The sequence below is a fragment of the Topomyia yanbarensis genome, chromosome 2, assembly GCF_030247195.1.
Source record: "Topomyia yanbarensis strain Yona2022 chromosome 2, ASM3024719v1, whole genome shotgun sequence".
Classification (NCBI taxonomy): domain Eukaryota; kingdom Metazoa; phylum Arthropoda; class Insecta; order Diptera; family Culicidae; genus Topomyia; species Topomyia yanbarensis.
The window spans coordinates 391,264,716-391,282,936 of record NC_080671.1 but is presented as its reverse complement, the minus strand read 5'-3'; the positions used below and the strand labels follow the sequence as shown (position 1 = coordinate 391,282,936).

At 39.7% G+C, this 18,221-nt stretch overlaps 1 protein-coding gene across 10 annotated transcripts in view; it reads right to left on the bottom strand.

Annotated features, from left to right (window-relative positions):
- LOC131684799 (SNF-related serine/threonine-protein kinase) overlaps positions 1-18,221 on the bottom strand; it is a 140,489-nt gene that overhangs the window by 99,775 nt on the left and 22,493 nt on the right. For all 10 annotated transcript variants that reach the window (XM_058967948.1, XM_058967945.1, XM_058967944.1 and 7 more), the window contains exon 3: positions 16,140-16,292. The gene's annotated coding sequence lies outside the window, so the exon portion shown is untranslated. The remainder of the gene's footprint in view (positions 1-16,139; positions 16,293-18,221) is intronic.

The window sequence follows — 18,221 nt, the reverse complement described above, 5'->3', positions numbered from 1 at the left end:
TAACATCGTTATCAGATGTCACCAGTGTTCCCAGGAAAATGAATTCGTCGTCATTTGTACAACTGGAGCTGTAGAGCTAGGTTCTCGGAAGGGCTTCCCGTCAAAATCACACACTACAATAGCAGACGAGACAGGCAATGTCGCCCACTAAAACACTGCTTAAGGCCAATTGCAGCGGGCCATGATTCTAAATGGAATATTCACTGTACGGTTCAGATATGTGCGAGCGTGGAGATTTCGGAGCGCGTGTATCATCGCGAAGGGCTCGAGCGTTTGTACGACAATGTGTTCGATCGCGTGTGCCGCGTGTGCTAACGTGTACGTAACTTCGCGTGTATAAATTCTATTTTATAACTGTGTGCCGTTTGCATATTTGCGTGTTCTCGGATGATCGGACGTGGACCGTGAATCTCATACTTAATTTTCGGTGTACGGTTCAGATGCTAAAAATAAGTCTTCCATATCACTACAGTTCCCGGTCATGTCGCCATGGAAGGTGTTGTCTAGTAGATATGAGCTTTATTTTTTGATCGGTCCAACTGAATGTATAGACCTAAGTTGCTAGGACGGAGGATAATGATTTCCGGACGTGACCGATTCATGATCGCGCGAACACGGACGTTTGTGGGTTCGCGTTTGAGACTGCGTTTGAAACTTCGTAAGTGCTAAAACATTCACCTTTTTACCGGGGTGTTATCAAGTTTGCGCGATCGTCGTAGTTGTGCATTGTAGATCGTGAAGAGCTTAAGCGTGCGTATGTTAACGGATTTGTCGCGTGTACTCGTGTGCATGTAACTTCGCATGTTCAAAACTCGATTTTGGATTCGTGTGCGTTCATAGATGGTCACATGGACCGTCATTCTGATATTTAGTTTTCGGTGCACAATTCAGATTCTGAATTGAGTTGAGGAATGAGTTACCCCATATCACTAGAGTTCCCGGTCATGTCGCCATGGAACGTGTTGTACAGTGGATATGAGAGCTTTTTTTAATTGGTCCAATTGTACCGGATAGAAACATGCGGAAGTGATCGATACATGATCGTGGGAGCGTGGGAGCTTATAGGTTCTCGCTTGAGACTGCGTTTGAAAATTTATAAATGCTGAGACATTCACATCATCACCGGGATGTTATCATGTTTCCGAGATCGCGTGTATAGGTCCCGAGGATGGTCGCGAAGGACTCAAGCATTTGTATGTTAACGTGTTTGTTACGTGTATGTGATTTCGCGTGTATTATTTCGATTTTATAATCATTTGACGTATATTCTTGAATGATCGCGCGTGGACTGCGAATGATAAAGACGTACGAAGACCATTTTATGTCTTGGAAATATGTGTTACTTCGCCAGCTGCATCTTGGTCCTTCATTCATGTCTCTCTCATTGTCGTACATATCCGTATCACCGTTATTACTGCCTTCATGTTCGTAGGTCACATTTGAGAACTCTCCGTCCTTGATACTAGCTCCCTCACTGATGTTATGTTTCAGTTACGCAGTTTTTGCAATTGAACAGCAGCCACAAATTCGGCAACTAGTTGTGTTGGATTTTTTTTCCGTAGATGAGCTTTCCTTGGCGCGTTCTGAGCAGGATTGTCCGTGAGGTGTCGACTGCTCACAGACTGGCACGTATTAATTTGTCCTTGGTATGCGCAAAGTTCTCTGTGTATTGGTACTACAGTATTGTGAATTGTACCGCTGGGTCAGATTGGAGGGAATGTATCGGTTTACTCGAATCCTCACCTCAAAACACCATCTGAAATACCTGGTAAGTAGTTCCTCTATGTGTACTTCGTAATGAATTCCACTTCTCCGAAACGGTATGAATCCTGTAATGGACATTGAAAGCAAGTTGTACCAGATCATGTAGCTTGATCTTGGTATTCCCATCATCCACATATATAAGGAACTTGATTTTAGCATTGTCAAACACATACAGTTGCTTTAAGTTGTAATGCTAAAAGAATCTTTTCGCATTAGAGGCCGAAATAGCGTAGTTGGTAAATCGATTGTCTTGTACACAGTACGATTCCCAAACTCGCACATAGGGTTAGTTTTATCAAAAGAGATTTTTCCTAAGGAATGATCCTAAGGATAAAACTTCTATAATAAAAAATCTTTTCACCTGGACCAATTTGTTGACTATTATCTGCAATATATCTGACATGATTGAATTGGATAAAGATGACTAAATCTAAGCTCCATTTTGACTTTCAGCAAATATTCACCATCACGAATACTCAATCTTATGCGGGATGACTGGAAGTCATGCCCATCATGTTCGGCTGAAACACCACAATTTGTGGCTGAGACTCACTCATCTCGATAATCACCACGGCAAGAACAAAAGTAACGGTTACCTTTGTTCTTCGGACAATGCACACAAGATAAAAGTAACTGTTTTTGTCGTTCACTTTGCGCTGGTGCGAGCTGTTCTTCACTTTGCGCTGGTTTCAGTGGAAAACATTTCGTCTCGTTACCAACAGTACTAAAAAAGTTTTATTAGCTGAAAGACGAGAAAAGAAATTGATTCTGTGTATTCATATCGAAAGACACGACGTTATCAATTCGAAATATAACAAAAAATGTGAAACTTGTTATTCCTACAGTGGGTGATGTTTTCATGCGATTTGGGTTCTTGAACAAAAGTTTGATCTGATCACAGCATGGAGGCATGTCCCCAGATATTTAAGTTTAAGATTATTTGGAGGTATCCATCCGGGGAACACATCGAAATGATGAGTTAAGCGAAATCAATTATGTGAAAAAAATCTCCCCAGAGGCAGGATTCGAACCTGCAATCCTTGGGACTCCGGCCTAATGAAAAAAACCCTTATACTATTCATATGATGACGTCCCAGACAGAACATCGTACCTTGCCTCTAAAACGAGATCACACATAACCGCAGTTAATAAGGTGTTGGTACTTACGTCAAAAACCAAAAAAAAAGGAAATTTATCTGGATGATGATTTGGCAAAGACTTTCTGGCTGCGGACTCAAAACCAAACTTTCCTTCACCAGCAAACAACGGATTCAAAGCTGCGTAAGTCAGACTGAATTTCATTGGTATAGGGACTTGTGGTATCTTTAAACGATTCGCTGAAAACATTTTTTTGTTGCAAAAGGGGACGATTCTTCCAAACAAGCCACTATTTTCCGACTAGTCTATTCCGACAAAAAGTTAGTGTCGGTTTCTGATGAGGCGAAGCCGAAACGCACCCATGTAATAAGCAAGGATTTCTGCCCTTCAAGTGTAGGCTGGTTTTACGAAAAATTTTTTTGCACTGGTGATAAATTTTGGTGTTTACCCAATTTTCCTCATTAGGGTGAAATATAGCATAGCACTATTTTCACCCAGAATTCATAACATTGATATTAAAATGACGAAAAACATGGAATCGTTCAAGAACATGGGAGTTAAATTACAAATAATATAAAAAATTGAAATCTGTTGAAAACTTTTTCGGCAATCGTAGTCACCATAAAGACGTTTTTGGAAAACGTAACTTCGAGATATTCGCTTCAAGCTCCATGCTTAAACCACGCCCGCAGAGGAGTAAGATCAAAATCACTGTAACTTTGCGTCTACTGTTTCGATCTCGATAAAAATTTGGGATAACATTCTTAAAAATTCATATTTTAAAATAAAAGAATCAATAATTTGTTTTTTTTTACCGATCTCAACATATATTCATAGCTATGTAGTACGAAGCAAACATTTCCCTTTAACCGAATTTACTATAATACCCGAAAGCCAATAATCACATCACAGACATATGAGACCCGTATAGCCAGTACGCTGCCTTTTCCCCTGAACTACATTACCCCACTTTACTCTACACGTGTGTACCTATCCATCGTTCATTTGGTATTTCCGCGTCGATTGTTTTTAGTTGGCTCTCAACCCTAAGTGTGCGTGGCTTAAGTTTGTCTTTCCTAAGCTCTCAGCAGATGGACACTTAAGGATAGTGCGGCATCCACTGTCAGCCCGGCTGTAAGTTTGCTATGTGTGCAAGTGCGTATCCGTACGGTTGCGTGTTGCTGTTTTGCTTGGGTATACATATGTATATACATCAACAACCAAGGCATAGGCGTACCACCGCAACTTGGACTTGCGAGCATTAATTTTTCAATTTCTCCTCTTAACCAGTCTCGTTATAATTTAATTATTCTGCTAGATTTATTTTTAAAATTTCTTCACTCGAAAAGGAAAACGAGAAAAATTAACAAAAACCGACTACGTGTGCTGCCGGGTGAGACGGCTGCGATTGCATCGAATGTGTTTTTGTCGAATTAGGAGCATGTTTGCAGTCATATAATTTCAATGGCAGCTAAAACGGAATATGATTGATTAGGTTGCAATGTCATTTTGGATTTTTATTAAAATTCATCTAAGTGATTGCTTTACAACAAATCTTAACTCGCAAAGATGCCATTAGGTGTTATGTCACTAATTGTAATTCGCTTGTTTGAATTTTTGTGCCATATATATTTCAATTTTTGTCTCTGTACATAATTAAAAAAAATATCGCGTCCTATTTCACTCACTAACCACACATAGACAAATCTTAAATTTTCCTTTGGCCTTCAAGGGCAGTTTCCATGACCCGTGACATCCATCAGTGTAATGAATGGCGCAGCAACGGTATGGTATTACAACGCAATCGAACGGAGGAAGCGTGGTGCACACCTTCCAAAACTTTCTAAACCATCCAATGATGAGATACGGAGGCACATCGTTCGCTGAAGATGACCGAAAGCGGCAAAAAAACTGAAACGCTCATCAATCACGTCATGTAGACAAATGCTGACATGATAATATCGCACATACGCCGTACCAGTACCCATGGAAACGTTCCGTACAGTTGCCGCTGCACTAGCATATCAACTCCGGTGAATATGTACCTGCCGCACAACGAACGCAGTTTATTCCCGCTTGAGGCATCTGCAACGGTCGGTCGTGCATGCAATAAGTGCAAGTCGATTTTGTTGTTGTTAGAGCACGTGCGTCTATTGGCCGTAAAAAAGACTCTACTTTCGCTTACAAAACAAGCAGACTAGATCACTTGATTGTGCCTCGGCGGAACATAAACACATGCCACACAGGTGCACAGCGGAAAAGTAATCCTTTGTTTTGTTCAGTGTTACCAATTTGACAATGTCAGTGATGGATGCAGCGAATTAATTGACATCTTGCGGCGACCCTATTGAGCATGGTTCCAATCGTCATGCGACCGAAAAATTGCACTTCAATTGATGTCGATTCGTCAGATGCGCATTCTGGAAAAAGTAAAAATAAACTGCCATACTGCAAAAGCTCTTGTGCTTGGATGAGCTGTAGTTGTAGGTTACATGGCCAATCATCAATTCGAAATATAACAAAAAATGTGAAACTTGTTATTCCTACAGTGGGTGATGTTTTCATGCGATTTGGGTTATTGAACAAAAGTTTGATCTGATCACAGCATGGAGGCATGTCCCCAGATATTTAAGTTTAAGATTATTTGGAGGTATCCATCCGGGGAACACATCGAAATGATGAGTTAAGCGAAATCAATTATGTGAAAAAAATCTCTGGATGAGCTGTAGTTGTAGGTTATATGGCCAATGCGATCCACACAATTCAAAAGTGACTCCGCAGGACAGGACTTTTTAAAGTTCTATTTCGTCCAGCTAGCGAGGCAAAGCGCATGGAAGTATCTAACTAGAACCCTTCTAGAAGAAGCCAGACATTTTTTTTATTACGTGATTAAAAGATGCATGTAAAGATACGAAGAAATGGACGCTGTTACAAATAATACTTTGAGAAGATTCTTCCCGGGTGTTTCTAATGGTGTTCATGTGGTGAGAATTCGTCCGACATAACCATGGCAGCATCGCAACCGAAGATGTCCCATAAGATCATACGACGCTGGTCACGCACCCAGGGCAAACCCCCACGTGCCACTTTCGCGGAAAGACGCTGCTCCTCGGAAAACCTTGTGCAGAAATTGTTAAGTAATCCGACTAATACAACCAAAACCAACATACAGTCATCTTAAGGTAAACCACAATCTGCTGTAAAACAGACATCAGTAGATTAGGCAGTAAGAGATATTCACTCAACAACGAATGCGCCCAGTGTCTCCAAATCAACAACCAGCACCGATGAAGGCGGGTACACAATTGCGACTCATAATAATGAGAAACCAACACGAACATCCGATTAGAGTGTGAACAGAAGAAAGCAGTACCGATGAAGACGTGGAAGTGAACAATACTATGAGCGTAGACAGCACTTCCTGGCTGATATTTTGAAGCAGATATTTTGAAGGATTAGAGGTTTTTCATAAAAAAAATGCATGGTACCGAAAATACCAGTAGCAGATGTTTATTTTGGCATTTGTGACAAGAGATTTAATTCTGTTCCGGTATTCTGGCACAAAAAGAGCGGTATTTCTGGCAAAATAAGCGTGTCTACTGCTTAAAACCGTTGTTATATTTTACGGTCGTAAAAATTCAATCTTTATGCGCGGATTCCTGCTGATACTACAAAATAAGCAAATCTTACTTTATACCCACTGTATACAGTGTTTGTAGTTCTTTCTTTATATCCACTGTGTGCAGTGTTTGTAGGTCTGTTTTGTTTTTTTTCATTTGTTTTGTTTCACAGTGTACATATTTCCATGCATATTCCAAAAAAATATATGGAAAGTCTTTAAAATTGGGCTTCTTGAATTTGTAAAAATTTCGTGTCGTAATTTTCCGAAAGCCATTAGAATTTTTGCATTGCATTTTGCTTTTCTTAAGATTTCCCTGAATCTCATAGGATATCTCTGAATTTCCCAAAATTTCCGTGAAATTAGCAGGATTTCATTAAAACTAATAGGAATTCCCTGAAGCTAAAAGATGTTCCATGAAAAGCGTATCCGTACCGTATCCAAAATTCAAGAAAGTTTTCAAGATTTAGAAAACCATCTTGTTTTTTTTTCTTTTTTTTCCCTTGCTAATTATATGTCGTTACAATATAAAAAAGGAAAAAGATTGACTCACTATAAGTCGTTAATAAAAAAGGAAAAAATGTACCGCGATGGGGATCCATCCAGCAGCTTTGGGTGAAAGCTGCCGACGCCGTGTTCAATCAACACACAGTGACTATATGCACAACTTGTTGAGGCAGACACAAGAGTCGATGAAATAAAACACCCCGGCATGGCAATTAGTGAGGGCAAAAACTAACTCATTCAATGAGTTTCATCGTCGCACAATGCTTAGGGTGGAAGTTTTCCGTGACTTAACTTTTTGTCGGCTCCGACAGCATAGGTCATTAAATTGACTTTACGCTTGTCCGGACATGCCGCAGACTCAGGTGATTCGCATTTAATGCCAAAAGATCCTGACTACTGCGCTGCAGAAGACAAAAAGCTAAGTAACCGGGAAACTCTAAGCTTGTTCATTGACCCTACTCCACGCTTTTCTAAACTTTCTTACTTCAAATCCTTGCTCTCCCTTGAGTACTGTGGCTCTTAATATTTGAAAAATACTTCACCTTCCAGTCCCTTGCTAATTATATGTCGTTACAATATAAAAAAGAAAACTATCTTGAATTTTGGATTTCCAAACAAACAAAGTTTCCCATGTGAACTATGAACACTAATGAATTTTTGAAAACTCAATCGGCCCACCCCTGAGTCGATTCATAGTCCCACCAGGAGTAAGTGCACCAAATTTGAAGCAAATCGGACAAGTCTAGCTACCGGACCAACGTGCCTGAAGTTTGTATGGGATTTTTCGACAATTTACGCTAGGTGGCACTGTATATTTTGTATTATCGCTGTAAGTGAAAATAAGAAAGATAACTCAATTGTCTACAACTTTTTTGAAGACTGCTAGTCAATCCGGCTTTGCTTAAAGAAGTTATTAAAGTTTTAGCGAAGTGATGTCAATTTTGCATGGGGCCTAGCAGTGCATGGTTGTGTATCAGTACTCGATTCGCATGAACTAAACATTTTTGTGAAATAATGGTTAGATTTAGCTCAGCAGTATGTTCAAAAGAATTGTAGTACATAATACGAGTTATGTTTTGTTTAGAAAATTTTAGTTCCACCTGTGGCCGCACAGAGGGCGCCAACACCTCGCCTTCTCGCTCAAACAATCTAGCTTAGGTATATTCCTAGATATTGAGGGAGGTTTTGATAATGTGTCCTTCCAGTCCAATCTAGAAGTGACGCGCGGTCATGGGATATCTGCATGTGACTCGGGTTGGATAAACGCACTGCTTAGTAACCGCATTCTTTGCTCGTCACTGCGACAGGTTGAGATACGGAAGTTGAGTATATACGTTGGAGTTATATTGGTTTCCAAACAGAATTAGTCTGCTCACATTGAGTTCAGAGTCAATGGCCTTCGGGCAGTGCAGACGAACTTTTGGGAAGACCTGGGGTCTCAAACCCAAATATATCTATTGGATTTAGACGACAATTATACGTCCAATACTGTCATACAGATGCCTTGTGTGGTGGCAGAGAGGGGAGAGGTGATGACAGTCCAGTGAAAGGTAAACCATATGCAAAGAATGACGCTCATGGCGTTGACTGGTACATTCACCACAACTCCGACTGCTGCTCTTGAGGCACTTCTAAACATCAAACCATTACACATACACCTTAAACAAGATGCACTATCATTTGCATACAGACTGCAGCCATAACCATGTTGTTCTTGCTACCAGTCATACACAATTGTGGTCACAAATGGTTACATGGGGTGAAGATATTCTTGCGCCCAGAGATATTACACTCACATGTAGTTTTCCTTACAGAACATTCCATGTGAAGATTCCCTCTCGAGAGGAGTGGTTGTCTGGCTATACGGAAAGACAACAACAAACGCAAGTGGTCTTTTACACTGACGGTTCGTTGATGGAGGGACGTGTTGGTGTCTACTGTCGTGAAATGAGATTGGAACAATCTCACTCTCTAGGTAGATACTGTACCGTATTCCAAGCAGAAATCTTCGCGATTATGTGAGGGATACAATCGTCCCTTCAACAGAGCATGTCCGGCAAAGTTATAAAATTCTGCTCCGATAATGAGGCTGCAATCAAGGCCCTTAGCTCAGACAAATCACGGTCCAAGCTAGTGATCGCGTGCCAAACCCAAATCGAAGAACTAAGCATTGTCAACACTATCTACCTTGTTTGGGTGCCTGGACCTTCCGGTATTACTGGAAATGAATGGGCTGTCGAATTGGCCAGGGCTGGTTCAGCGATTAACTTCGTTGGTCCTAAGCCCGTCCTGCCAATTTCGACAAGTTGGATAAGGGAAAAAATACGGTCCTGGGCTTTGTCCAAGCACCGCATTTATCAGAGAAATCTACAAACGTGTCGACAAACAAAGGCGTTTCTAGAACCGTGCCCAGTGATTTCGAAAAATCTCCTACATTTTCCAAAGCTCCACTGCGGCATGCTGACCAGGGCTTTAACCGGCCACTGCAAATTCAATTAACACATGGCAACTATTCAGCACGCTGAGTCTTTTTTATGTGATCTTTGTGAATCTGACTACGGAACCTCATATCATCTGATATGCAACTGTCCAGCAGTAGCGCAATTGCGATTTCGAGTTTTCGGCCGTCCATTTGTAGACGACACCATGTTTGGACGACTGAAACTCAGAGACATACTAAACTTTCCTATCAAATGTGGTAAACAGCTTTAGACTTATTCGCAGGCGAGTTGAACTACTTGCGAGTTTAACCGACCTTCTGTTTGTTTTTGTGCTGTTATGTTTCCCACTCTTTCAATTCCATTTTCCCACACCTCCTTCTCCTTTCCTTCCGCTCAAGGAAATGATGAAAACAAACGGCAAGGCACAAATCACCGGCAACATACGGGGAACATCCGTATTTTCTGATTCCTGATTCCTATTTCTGAATAACAAAAGAAGCTGTTACTATAATTTTTGCCATATATTTGCAAGAAGTGGGGCTCCGGCCAGATACGGTGATTATTGATGGCTCGCAAAAAACGAGCATTCATGATGAGGAACATTTTCTGAAGGTAAAAATTGTGGTTAGACTTATGGACATCATCTTTATCGAGTTCCAACATGTCAGGCATTTAGTGTTCATAGCGTTCAACAAATTCACCCAGGCAGAACCATTAATTTTAAATAACTTAAAACACATGGCTGTGTGTGTGACAATGCTATAATTAAGATACCTTTATAGAGTGAAGACTCGATTTTATCAGCACCCGATTTTATCAGCCCCCGATTTTATCTACCCCAGATTTTATCAGCTTTTGACCCGATTTTATCTTATGAAAAATGATGGGTGATAGTTTGATGGGTTCTAACAGACGAACCAAGTTGAATTCGAGTAAATTCTTTCTTGAGCGTATTTTTCTTATTTTAGAGATCCGAAATATGCAAAAAAAATAGATTTTGCACTGTCCATTAAATTTAAGCTAAATAATCAGGAAAGGTTATGAGGCTATATCTAGGGACTAAAGAAGAATATTTTAAGAGCTTCGGTTTTTTAAAAAGAAAGAAAAATATATGTCCCGATTTTGTCCCCATTTTATCAGTTTAAAATTCACCAAGGGGCTTATAAAAACGGGTCCTCACTGTATATAATCGAAGAGTAAATCAATGTTCGGCGTCCTGTCGCATTTGAGAGAAATGGAATACATTCCGAAGGACACATGTAGAAACGACTTCGCAGTGTTTCCAACATTTTTTTTTTTTCGAGAGTTGTCCTACTGGAGCTGTAGAGCTAGGTTCTCGGAAGGGCTCCCCGTCAGAATCACATACTACAATTTGCAGACGAGACAGGCAATGTCGCCCAATAAAACACTGCAATAGGCCAATTGTAGCGGGCCGTGATTCTGAATGTGATATTCATTGTACGGTTCAGGCATGTGCGGGCGTAGGGAGTCGCGTGTATCATCGCGAAGGGCTCGAACATTTGTACGTTAATGTGCTCGATCGCGTGTGCGTTTGTATGTCGCGTGTGCTAACGTGTAACTTCGCGTGCATAAATTCTATTTCATAACCGTGTGCCTTTCGCATATTCGCGTGTGTTCTAGAATAATCGCGCGCGGACCGTGAATCTGATACTTAATTTTTTGTGTTCGGTTCAGATTCCAGAAGGAAGTGGGTTCTTCCATATCATTAGAGTTCCCAATCATGTCGTCGTAGAACGCGTGGTCTAGTGGATATGAGCTTTATTTTTTTTTTATTGGTCCAACTGAATGTATAGACCTAAATTTCTAGAATGAAGGTTAAAGATTTCCGGACGTGACCGATTCATGATCGCGCATTTGCGGGTTGGCGTTTGAGATCGCGTTTGTAACTTCGTAAGTACTAAAACGTTCACACAATTGCCGCAGTGTTATCAAGTTTACGCGATCGCGGGCATAGGTGTGCGTAGATGATCGCGAAGGGCTTAAGCGTTCGTATGTTGACGTGTTTGTCGCGTGTATGTGACTTCGCATGTATAAATTCGATTTTGAAACCCTGCGGCGATTCATATATTCGCGGACCGTCATTCTGATCTTTAGTTTTCGGTGTACGGATCACATTCTGACAGGGAGAGTTACCCCATATCACTAGAGTTTCCGGTCATGTCGCCATGGAACGTTTTGTCTAGTGGATATGGTAGTTATTTTTCAATTTTATTATTTTTTTAATAATTAACAAGGACCTAGATTGTTTGTACCGAGGATAGATACTTCCGGACGATCCCGATTCATGATGGCGCGAGCGCGGGAGTTTGTAGGTTGACACTTGAGATCGTGTTGGTAAGTTTATGAGTGCTGAGATTTTCACCTTATCACCGGGGTGTAATCATGTTTGCGAGTTCGTATGTTGCTTGGAAAATCGCGAGGGGCTCTAACGTTTGTGCGCTGACGTGATTTTGTAACGTATGTTCTTGAATGGTTGCGCGAACCGTGAGTCTGATATTAAATTTTCAGTGCGCGGTTTGAATTCTGGCAGAGAGTGGGATCGTTTATATCGATAGGGTTCCCGGTCATGTCGCCATGAGACGTGTTGTCTAATAGGTATGGGCGTATTTTCTTAAATGGTCCAGCTGAAGGCATGGACCTAGGCTTCTAGGATCAAGGATAGACTTTCGGACATGACCGATTCGTAATCGCGTGCACGATGGCATTTTTGTAGGTTCCCGCTGAGACCGCGTTTGAGAATGTGTGAGTGTTAAGACGTTCACTATCACCATCTTTGTTGACCCAGCTGAAGGCGGGTGTAGAATGGCAGTATAGGACTCGAAAAGAAGAAATAAAAGACAATATATGAGAGACGTAATAGATTAGATAGGTACAAGATACAGCTGAAGTTATGATCATCACATGAGACATACATTAGTACTTCAAACACTACTAATACTTGAATAGCTAATCACCACACATAGCACATCCTTTCTCAATTATCTATTTGTTACTGGTTGATTGTTGGTTATGAGCTGGTGAATAGAGGAAAGGTATAGAACAGACAAAAGGCTCATATCAGCCCTCCCGGCCTCCCCGACACACCACTATCGAGACGTATTGTAATCAACATCTTGAAGCGGGCTTCTTATATAAATCAAATCCTCAGTAGTCATAATGTTTGGTGGAATATTAACATGAGAACTAATTAACCTCTAGTAGTAGAACTTGGTGCAAATAAAAACTAAAAAGAGCGAAGGTCCTTATATTTAGATAACTCTATTGAATATATTGTGGCTTGATGATGTTTACAATACCGTCAATCCCATCAACCTGCGAGAGGGACTTCGCAGTGTTTCCAACATTGTTCTTATAATGAGAATGTCGGTCGGCGGACTGATCCATTCTCTCCTACGTAGCCTTGAAGTATAAAACATAATGCGATATGGCCGTTACAGAAAGAATTCTTTGCACATATAAAGGACAAACTAATACGTGCCAGTTCTGTGGAAAAAATGGCATATTACGGTCTACCCTGCTCAGAAACCGCTGCACAGAGGAGGAACTAGAACAAATTCTTGGCCAATAACCAAAAAAAAATTTTTTTTTGATTTTTTATTTAGTTTATATTTTTTAGATACCTAAAAGCATACTGCATGTTGTGGCAAAATAACGAGTATGTGAAAAATTGCTAAATAATTTTTGCATGGATGGAAAAGAGTGATATTTTAAGGGTTTTTAATCATGTTTATTATATATCCCGCAAAATCGCTTTCAAATGATGATGACTATATTAAATAAGACAATATTATAACAAACGTAATTGAACACAACTATTTATATAACCTCCGCTTAAAAATAACCGAAAATAGTAGTGTTGCTGTGAATTGGACCAGCTTTAAAAACACCTTTTTAAAAAAATTTATTCCAAATTTGAATGATAAAAAAGTTACATTATACGGCAAGATCCGGCAATGTTGCTGAAACAACATTACAAAACAATATTCCGGCTATCCAAAAAAACATTCAATCTCTTCCGATCTTTTCCGATCCACAAATTCCAAGTGATTTGAAAATATTGATATTTTTACTAATTTGAGGTACGCCAAAATGCTGTAGGGTCAAATACTATGTTTGGCAAAGTGAATCTTTATGAATATGTGCACAGGCATCCCTTTTCTTCTTCCTTTTCCACTGACCAACTGTTCATGCAGCGGGAAAAACAAATGTATTCACAAAGATCACCTCGAAAATACTAGTATTCGGAAGGATCTAGAAAATTGACCTCTGCACTGGTAGGTGGATAGATATTAAGGCATAATAACAGCAATAGCCGCAATAAATAGTTTTGGCCAGGATTCGACCCCAGTTACTCCTCTGTGCGCCGGTCAGGTAATATTGGCCAAATCTGCCTGAAGTACCTCAAAATCTACAGCCATGACCATCATTGAGGAAGTTCACACTCGTAAGGGCAAGAAGCAAGGAAGAAATCAGATGTTCGCGCACATAAGGGCAGCATCCACGATGAGGACACATAAGTGTACAATACCGAAATAGAAATGAATGAACCTCAATACGCAGTTGAAGAGGAAGAAATAGTACCCAGCCTCGTTAACAGATATCCACGTGCAATGGCTAAGCACTTGCGTGAGTTCTACCGGACGACCATTAAAACTCGTTTTATTGTTTTTATAATTCTCTAAAACCCAATAAATATACGTATTTTTGGAACGAAATTGATGTGTACACGTTAGATATTGATGTTTGAGCCCATTTTGGAAACCAAGATGACGACTTCCGGTTCAGTGGAATTGTCTAAAACCCATTCAATATGGGTATTTTTGGAACGGGCTTGACGAATAGACGCCAGATATTAATATCTGCGGCCATTTCGAAAACCAAGATGGTGACTTCCGGTTCAGGTTTGGCGAGTAGACACCAAATATCGATGTCTGAGGTCATTTGGAATACCAAAACTTTAGTGTACCTTGTACCATCAGGGATAACTGTAGAATACCTTGCATTTCATAGCACCCTTATATAGTTTAATCTCTTGAATACTGGTCTTTGTAACTGGACAAAATTGTAACTTGTACATCACTAATAAAAATTTAATTCAAAATCAATAATTCGTCGATTCGTCTTGTAACAGATCAACTATTTTTAGGATTTTTAGTGCCTATTGTCTTAGTTTTGGAACTTTTTTCACATAGAACTTTTCAAAATTACGTTCAGTTTCCGGTGACTCTCTAAAATCATCAGAATTAATACATTTATGCAAAAAAATTAAGCCCATCCCGAAGCAAAATCCTGGCAAGGGGCCTGCAATAGCATAGAGTAAGATGTTACTCTAGACCAGTGGTTTTGAATCTTTCTTGAATCACGGACCCCTTCAAAATCAACGAAATAATGTCGATTTTGTAGGCTATCAAAATATTATTTATAATCTGGACTGGAAGAAAGTTTAAAGTTTGAATATCCATATTCTTCTTCGCGAACTTGATCTAAGGAGTTATAATATCTTATATCATTCCCACGTGCATCTGGATCCGATATACCATAGTTAATGCAAAAGTTCCAGTCTTTCTCGTAAGTCGTGCATGTCGGGAAGGGTTTCCCTTTAAGTGGTATTTTTCTTCTTATGGCTTTACGCTAAAATAATAAGGTCAGTGGCGAAGGTGGTAATACTAGTCGCAAACGTTGTTGGTAAAGGATGCCTTCGGGCGAGCAGAAACAACGCCTAATTTGATGCGCATAACCCCTCCAGTTGAATGAAACAAGTGGCCGCCTCATTACCTAACCGAGGGAGAAATTTATCGATCCATTCATTCATGCTTGAAGCCTTCGCTGCCTCATTGACTACGTTCATTCGTTCGTTCCGTCGTACGATCCCCGCAGCTTACATGCACGTCTCCGCTGGACCCGAGCGACGGCAACCGGCGGTGGCTCATTCATTAATTTTACCCTCACATGGCATAACCATAAAGTACTTAGCAAAACATTAGAGATATCCCGTTATCAGGTTATAATTCGTGTCTGTGTGTGTATTTACTTATCTGATATGCCCAATGTCAATTGGTTTCTCGTATAAACTATCATGCATAGATAGATATACGCTGGTGGAAATATCCTTGTACATTTCTCATTCTAAGCCAAACACTCGAGATATGCAATGTGCATGGTTCAAACACATTCCTAAAGTTTGATGTTCGCTTAAAACAAGTCTATACTTTTCTGTAATGATACATTAGGGTGCTTTGGTAGTAATAGTTGAGTATTCAAATGAGCTCATTTACGTAATGTAATCTTTTAGCAAGCAGATACAAACTCGTACTTGGAGAACAGTTCACTGCAGCCGGTTTTATTCCCAATAGAAAAAAATGAAGAAAACTTACAACTGCACTTCAGTTTCAGTTAATTATCAAATACAACTTTTTTAGACAAATTCCTAAGAAATAAAACAAACAAAGTATGTTTATGGCTGCAACAACTTGCAGAAACTATATATTGTATTGGAAAACATCTCCATGCGCCCCGTGCCTTTATGCTTTATTTTCCCTTCAACATTTTCACATCCGTGTAAACAAGAGAACTGCTACTACGGACCGGAGGAATAGGCGAGTGGAGCGAGGTTACCGGCGAAAACTGCCGATTGCCTTCACCCTGTCCCATGCACATGTTTGCATGCCATGGGTAGATTAGATACCTACTGTAGCATATGTACTGCTAAATGCGAGTGTTTTCTCTAGTGCGATTCCGGTGCTCTCCACGACGACTGACTGCAGAGTGAAGACCTTTTTTGCGAGATGGAAAGCTGCAATAACACTGTGGCATTTCCCGTGTGCGGCTTACTACAACCTACCCTGAAAAAGAGCAAATGGAGAAATGGAAAAAAGGTGAGTAATTTTGGTTTTATGACGTTTGTGGTAATAGAAGATATAAAAATAAATCAGTTTTTCAAAGATTGGGAAAGTTGAGCCAAAAATTACGGTTGTAATGAATGGCCGAATGAATAAATCTGGCGTATAAAGACTATATTCTAAAAATAATAGCAGACAGACGATTGTATATGCGCCGAAATTTCACCTTTTATCGAATTCGCTTAACGCATTAAGGATAAGAAGGATAAAAGTATGATTGTACGTTGTATGTTGTACGCAGCTCACTTGGTTCGAGTCCCAACACCGCACATAGCGTTAGAGATTTTTCCAAAAGAGATTTCTCTAACCCGAAAAGAGGTGAATAACATTAATGTTAAAACCTATAATCGAAATAAAAAAAGCATATGAAGAATTAGAATTGAGTTATGGTTTGCATAATTTAATCCCTAATTTTCCCCTTTTGTCCTAATACCCCCTTTCTCTTCTTTCCATCCATTAATGTTGAGTACATTCAATATTCCAGTTTTTATCGTATTCATCGAAACTTTCTTCAACTGAAATTCACTTTCAATATGGTAAGTATGCTTACGAAAGGCTGTTTTTAAAATAACTAACACAATTAAACGGGAGAGACGGTGGTGAATTTGATGGGTTCCATCCATCCCGTTGCTGGCTTCTTACCAATACAACACCTTTCGAGTGCAGAGGCAAGTTAATTGTTCCATTGGTTATCTAACCACACCCGCACCCGATCAGAAATACGAATTTCAGAATTGTCTTCTTTCTAATATGCTCTGAAACGGTATATTTGGTAACCATAGCGGTGACGAAAGTCGATCTAGACGTATATTCCACCATCCATAATGATGCAAAAATATTTGGTAAGCAACAACGTGCACGGAAAAAAATCCGTTCATACATTCATGAAACAAAGATCACTGAACGATTTACGAAAACCGTTACCAAGTTTCTGAAATTATGAATAGTGAACCTCGTATTCATGACACTATTTTTTGTTTTCAAAAAACTAGTTTGCCCCGAATATATACATGGCGTTGTATTCGAATGTTTGGTTGGGTTACTGTTGTGGTTTCCTGGCCATGTTTAGTTTTTGTTATGATTCTTGTTCATAATTTGGGAAAACACCGTCGGCATCACGTTACCGTGCTATTTTATTCATGAGTTTCCCATCGGATTTTTCTGTAAGACTAGCGGGATTTATGTTCATGATTTCAGGATCTTAATCCCAATTTTCGTAATTTTTATTGACGTTATTGTATTATTTTAGTCATGAGTAGTGATTTATGTTCATGATCAGAATCTTAGTCACGGTTTTTGATATTTTAATTACAATTTCGGTTTATGTTATCGCGATATTTTAGTCGTTAACATAGATTTATGTTTATTTATATTCATGATCTGAGGATCTCAGTCACGATTTTTGATACTTTTATATCGAGTTATATGATTTATGTTCATGATTTCATCTTAGTCACGATTTTTGTAATTTCTGTTTCATAGTTCAACACTTATGATTATTATGACCGAGGAATTCTCTGCATCATCCACAAGTGTCGCAGGCAAGCATTGGTGTTAGTAGGTAGGGAAATTAAACAGGATATATCTTGGTAGATATTTTGATTTCGCTAAGCACTCACGCGCTTTGTGTTTTCATTTTAGATCAGAGTTTTCAGGAGTGCGATTTCCAGTAGAAATATGAATGCCGAGTAGGCACTTTAAGAATTATTATTCCGCGGGGCGTTACATAACAGGATAAAGCCGCGTAGAATATGTTAGAGGTATCTATCATATCATTCATCATCAATATGATCTTAGCAATATGTACGAAAGTCGCTCGCGATCAATTTCCGATAATTCGAAACGAGCAATTTGAAATCCGAATAGACGGCC